Raw genomic sequence first — 5,998 nt, forward strand, 5'->3', positions numbered from 1 at the left:
TGTTAACTTCCTGCTGCTGAAGGTCAATGTTTCCACTTCCCCCACATCCTCCACAGCCTCGCTCTCCACAGTGAGTCCTGCATCTGGTTCAACTGCATCTGGAGAAAATCACATCAAACTAAAGTTATAGTTGTAACTGTGACTCTGAATGTGAAGTGGGCCTGTTTGATTCAGAGCAGCAGGTTCTAACCTGACTGGACTTCACAGCATGTGTTCCTGCTCCTCTGTGTCTTCTGTCTGTGCTGCAGTGACGGCTGACACGTTCTCATACACAACATCCACCTGATGACAGACGATAAGATTTGATCAGAAATATGTTTCATCAGGTTTTACAGTGATGTAGGAAAAGATTGATTAGTAAGGTCTCTCTCTCTCTCGCTCTCTCTCTCTCTCTCTCTCTCTCTCCCTCTCTCTCTGTCTCTCTCTCTCTCTCTCTGTCTCTCTCTCTCTCTCTCTCTCTCTGTCTCTCTCTCCCTCTCTCTCTCTCTCTGTCTCTCTCTCTCTCTCTCTGTCTCTCTGTATCTCTCTCCCTCTCTCTCTCTCTATCTGTCTCTCTGTATCTCTCTCGCTCTCTCTGTATCTCTCTCTCTCTCTCTCTCTCTCTCTCACCTCGATCATCTCTGCAGGTTCATTTGGTTCAGTGGTGGAGTTCAAATTAGTTTGAGGGATAAAACAAAAGAGATGTGAGATGACAGATTAATATTAATGATTGTTACCTCGTCCACAGAGTCAGGAGAAACAGAGAAATCAACATCAAGAGCAGCAGAGTCCACTTGATGATATGTATTATGAATGTTGAGTTCCCTGAGAATTAAAGATAGATATGTGAGACTCTTTACTGGTAGGATTAGATTGAAACATTTCATTTCTACTTTGTGATACCCTCTGTTCATCATTCAGTCACACTCTAACAGTGTGTGTGTATGTGTGTGTGTGTGTGTGTGTGTGTGTGTGTGTGTGTGTGTGTGTGTGTGTGTATGTGTGTGTGTGTCTGTGTGTGTGTGTGTGCAGGTGAATGTTAATAACTTACCTGCCACAACAATCAGATGTAAGGTGGAGTTATGACGTCCTCTTGTGTTCTGAGCTTCACAGTAATATCTCCCACTGTGATCAGCACTGAAGTTAGAGATGGTGAAGATCTGTCCTGAAGCTGTTGGTGAGTCTTCATCCTCCTTGAACCAGGTGTAATTAGCTGCTGGGTTAGCATCACTGCTACAGGTCAGAGTCACTGAACTGCCCTCCACTATCTCAGCAGAGGGACTCACTGACACAGAGGGAAGCTTTGGAGAAACTGATGATACATAAAAAGGTTTCTGAAGATTTGAAAGTCATTAACAGACAGGATAATCAAGGTGTGAGAAAACTATGAAACTACAGAGAAATCAGGTCAGTAAGGAAAGTCTCCAAATGTTGAATGTTGCTGTTTAAAGTGTTTCACTCACATTTCACATCAATAGAGATCCATTTATAGGTCGGCTTTCCCAGATCGTTCTCAGCTTTACATGAAAACTCTCCAGAGTCAGAGGACTTGATGGAGCTGAAGACGAGCTGAGCTTCTCTACTGAGAGGTTGATTGTTATTCTTCTTGTACCAGGTGTATTCAGGTGCTGGGTTAGCATCACAGCTACAGGTCAGAGTCACTGAACTGTTCTCTCTGATTTCACCAGCAGGACTCACAGTCACTGAACAATCTGTTGGAGCATTTTGAGGAGAGAAGAATAAAAATATAACTGAAGTGTCATTAGATCTGTGTTTGTATTTCAGTGTCCGCCCAGCTTTAGTAAACTGAAGGCCTTCTCTAAAGCTGGCGTTTGTTTTGTCTTTTCTGGTTCATTATAGGAACACGTGAAGCGTAAATGTAATAAAGAGCTACTTCTTGGAAATCATTAACATAATGTAACCCAGGTTATTTCTGTAGTTTCATATTTACAGATGTTCCTTAAACGCATAACAGATTTACGCAAGTTCCTTGAATGCACCACCTGCAGGCTATCGGTACCCCCTGAAGTATCGGCAGAATGAAGTTTTTCTCCGTGATTTCTACAGACTGTGAAGTAAAATAGACACATAAAAAGGAAGCTGTTAGACAGGAAGATGAATAAGATACGTTCATGAGCTGTTTCCAAGAGTTAAAAAGCTTTTAGTGAAGCTGGCAGTTTCTCCAGTCACAGTGTAGGAGAAGTTCACCGGCAGAAACTCTGAAGGTGTTCTCACCTTTAATGTGGATATCCTGGTGAGTTAGCTGTTCAAATTAGCTGACTAGCCTGCACATTTCATTGTTAAAATGTTTCAGTTGTATTTAATTTGATTTCAAGATGTCATAGAACTAAAACCAGTCAGGATATTTGGTGTAAATTGAAGTTTGGATGTAATGTGGTCTGTGTTCAACCTAACTGTGGCCTAGTAGCTACGAGCTAAGCTAAGCTAAGCTCTGTATCTGTGTGTAGCACGCAATGTCATTTTTTTCCATGTGATGAAGTCACTTGGGACACAAATTGATAAAAAACAGTCACTTAGTTCATGTGTTATTGTTGTGTTAAAATCAAATTAAAACTGTGAAGTAACTGGGTCTTTTTTGAGGGACGATTCAACCGCCGTCCAGGTCTTTGCTGCTTGAGGGTGCTGTCGTCTCATCTGGATGCTGATCTGCAGATAATGTGTTGTTCCAAAGAGAGGTAGGAAGCACATATGGAGTCTAACTGAAAGGATTTTTATTTTTATTTGCACTTTTGTTTTTTCTGAGATCTCAGTATGTTTTGTTTTGGGCCTAAAATCTAACATTAAAGGAACTCTCATTTCATAACCGAAAAACAAAGTTGAAACGGACAAAGACTGAAACCTTAAAAGGGGATTTAATTCATTTTGTTACAAAGGTGTGTTTTCCATCTTGTCTTTTCGATTTGTTTAATTTAAGATATATGGAGGAGGTATTTTTTTATTTAAAGTGTATACATGTTTCATATATGTGAACAGGAAAAGAACTGTAATCAAACCTCTTAAATACGTTTCTCTTTTATATCCATACATCGGTGTTGTGTGTGTTTGTGTGGACTGGAGGTCTTATTGCTCTTTATAGAGTCTGCTATGACCAATCTCCTTAAACAACCTAGTGAATCACAAGATTTGAGTAACCTGAACAACTGAAACGCTAACATTCTGAAACTGTTCATTTAGAGATCATTTGATATTGATACTTAGAACATTTGATCTAGAGTCTTCTGAATTGACAACCTATTTTAGGTTTAACCCCCCCCACCCCCCCCCCCCCGTGGTTAGAGGATACAATAACAAACTTTTAAAGTAATTAAACTCAAGTAAAAATATTTTAAATCGTCACATTAAAGTCCTGATTAAATCTCACACACTGGTCCTTTAACTTGAATCTGTCAAAGAGACTATAGTAGTGTGTTTATTTGTAGGTGAGAGTTTCTTCTTTACACATAATATCTTCAAGAACATTTCTGCTGTTTCACTCACATTTCACATTGATAGAGACGTATCCAGACCTCTTCCTCCCCAGCTTGTTCTCAGATTCACAGTAATACTCTCCAGAGGCCGAGGGTTGAATGTAGTTGAAGACCAGCTGAGCTCCTTCATGAAGGTATTGAGGGGTCTGATTTCTCTTGTACCAGGTGTAATTAGCTGCTGGGTTAGCATCACTGCTACAGGTCAGAGTCACTGAACTGCCCTCCACTATCTCAGCAGAGGGACTCACTGACACAGAGAGAAGCTTTGGAGCATCTGGAGGAGAATCAGAGAGACCTTTGTCATCCACATCAGATGATGATGATGAACATATTACATTCTAACTTAGCTTTTGGTTTTGAAATTGAGGCTCATGACAGCTGAATAAAGGTTTTTGTTTTTTTACAGTGAAACAGATAAACAGGACACTCTATGAAAAATCTAAATAAATAACAAATACCACTGAGGTACATGCTGCTATGAGGCACCATTTAATAGTTTAAAGATTCCATCTGATGGTGTGAATCAGTGAATACTGTAAATAAACTCACACACTGGAGGAGACGGGCACTTCTCATGTCCTGATTGAGCACAGGAGTAACTGTCTGTCTGAAGAAGCTGCTCTGGTGGATAATAATAATATAATGTTTGATGTTCGATTTGACGTCTGTTCCTGAACCAGATGTAGGAGGTTTGACTGGAAAGTCCACTGAGACACTGAAAGAGCAGAGCCTTATGTGGTCTGCTCACCTTCACCTGGAGATCTGAACATGTGAAGAAACGTCAACTGTTTTCACAAAACATGCACATATTAAAACATGTATTTATAATGTATTAGAAACAGTGAGCTCAGAAATATTGAGGTGAAAGATTACCTGTGACTGACAGAGTGACCCCAGGGTGACCATGATAACTGTCTTTGTTTGTTATGAATCCAAACCAGTACTTAGTCGAGTCTGTCTCTCTCAGGTTTGTGATTCTCAGAGTGCATTTGTTCTCATCACAGATATTCTTCACACGACCTGAATACTCTGAGTCTGTTTCTACATCTTTGTAAGTATCACCACCTCCTCTAAACCAGAATGTTTTCTGAAGTGAGTTAACTTCTCCTTTTGTCCTCTCTGGGTATGTGAAGGTGCAGTTCATCTCCACAGTTGATCCTCTATAAGCACAGATCTGAAGAGAAGAGTAAATCACTCTCCAGCTGTCCTGACCCTGAACCACTGTAACACAGAGCACATCAGGAAACAACCATCAACATCCATAACTTTAAAAAGAAAAAGTAAAAGTCTCTACATATAAAAAAAAATGTTTGTATCCAAACAGGAAGTAAAGCACCCTTAACATAAAACAGTATAATATCTACAATAAAAGCATAACATATTTAAAATGTAAAATAATGGAACTTCAAACATGTGATTAAAGATATGATTAATCATAAATGTGTAATTGTTTGAAAGCCCTAGTGCAGGGGTCTCCAACAGGTAGCTCGGAGCAGGCAGGTTTAAAGTAGCTCACCTATAGGTTGACCGACTGTTAAAAAAATAAAAATAAAAATAAATCAGTGAATGTACCTCTTCCCACTATTCATACATTTGGCCCATTAAAACAAGTGTAAAGAAGTAATGTTTTCTTGGACCTTGATGTGAATTCTCAGCAACATAGCTTACAATAAGAAGTGTAAAATATTCATGTTTTTTTCTTGGACCTTGATGTGAATTTAAGATTCTTGATAAGCATTGGCTTTTTGCAATTTCACACGTGTACAAACAGTAGCTTCATTCAGCTGATGTAAATGAATGCAAGAGATTTGATGCAAGTTAAGCTTGGCCACTTTCATTTTTTCAAAGAAGCTCTCAGATGAAGAAAGGTTGGAGACCCCTGCTCTAGTGTAAAAATAGACTGTATGTTAAAATTGACGGTGCAACGGCTGCAGTCAAAGAAGAAAGATTTAGAGCGCCCCCTGCTGACTGGCTGCAGTATAGGTCAAACTCCAACCTCCTCCATGATAACAGAAAGGCCATGGGGGTCAACAATGAAATCTAAATGCATGCATCTGTTCTTCTGTTGACTGAACACACCTGAGGGATTTTTATGTTTCTCTGTACGTTAAATGTTTTCGTTAGAGGAAGTAGCGTGACGTCTTCCAGTGGATCCCTACTACGCAGACTCTGGTTGCAAATATGCAATATGTAAGCGCCCATCATGAGGATAATTTGGCTTCATCTTGTTCAACAGAAGGAGCCTGAGGGATGTTGTCCATTTGTATATACAGTTAAAGGAAGAGTAGAAGATGTTCACTTGTTTCTACAGTTAATCTGCAAGTCGTTGAGACCAGACATCATCCAGTCTGAAGGTGTAGAGAACGTTAAATGTGTTATTTAGACCTGTGAACTTTACGGTTGTAAGAGGAAGTATTGATTATCAGAGAGAAGAGCGTCACTTTAGAGATGTTATATTTAGAGGGTAATCCCTCTCCTTCACCATTGTAGGATGAAAAGACAGTTTTATGTATTTTTGATGTGGCTGGGTC

At 39.7% G+C, this 5,998-nt stretch overlaps 1 long non-coding RNA gene across 1 annotated transcript; it reads right to left on the reverse strand.

Moving 5' to 3' along the window:
- Positions 1–716: 716 nt before the first annotated feature.
- On the reverse strand, positions 717–1,910 carry LOC110006277 (uncharacterized). The gene is made up of 3 exons (XR_010666856.1): positions 1,443–1,910; positions 1,031–1,291; positions 717–804 (listed from the first exon to the last, which is right to left on the reverse strand). It is a non-coding gene; the product is annotated as an uncharacterized lncRNA (long non-coding RNA).
- Between the last annotated feature and the right edge of the window lie 4,088 nt (positions 1,911–5,998).

The sequence above is a fragment of the Labrus bergylta genome, chromosome 1 (genome assembly GCF_963930695.1).
Source record: "Labrus bergylta chromosome 1, fLabBer1.1, whole genome shotgun sequence".
Classification (NCBI taxonomy): Eukaryota; Metazoa; Chordata; class Actinopteri; order Labriformes; family Labridae; genus Labrus; species Labrus bergylta.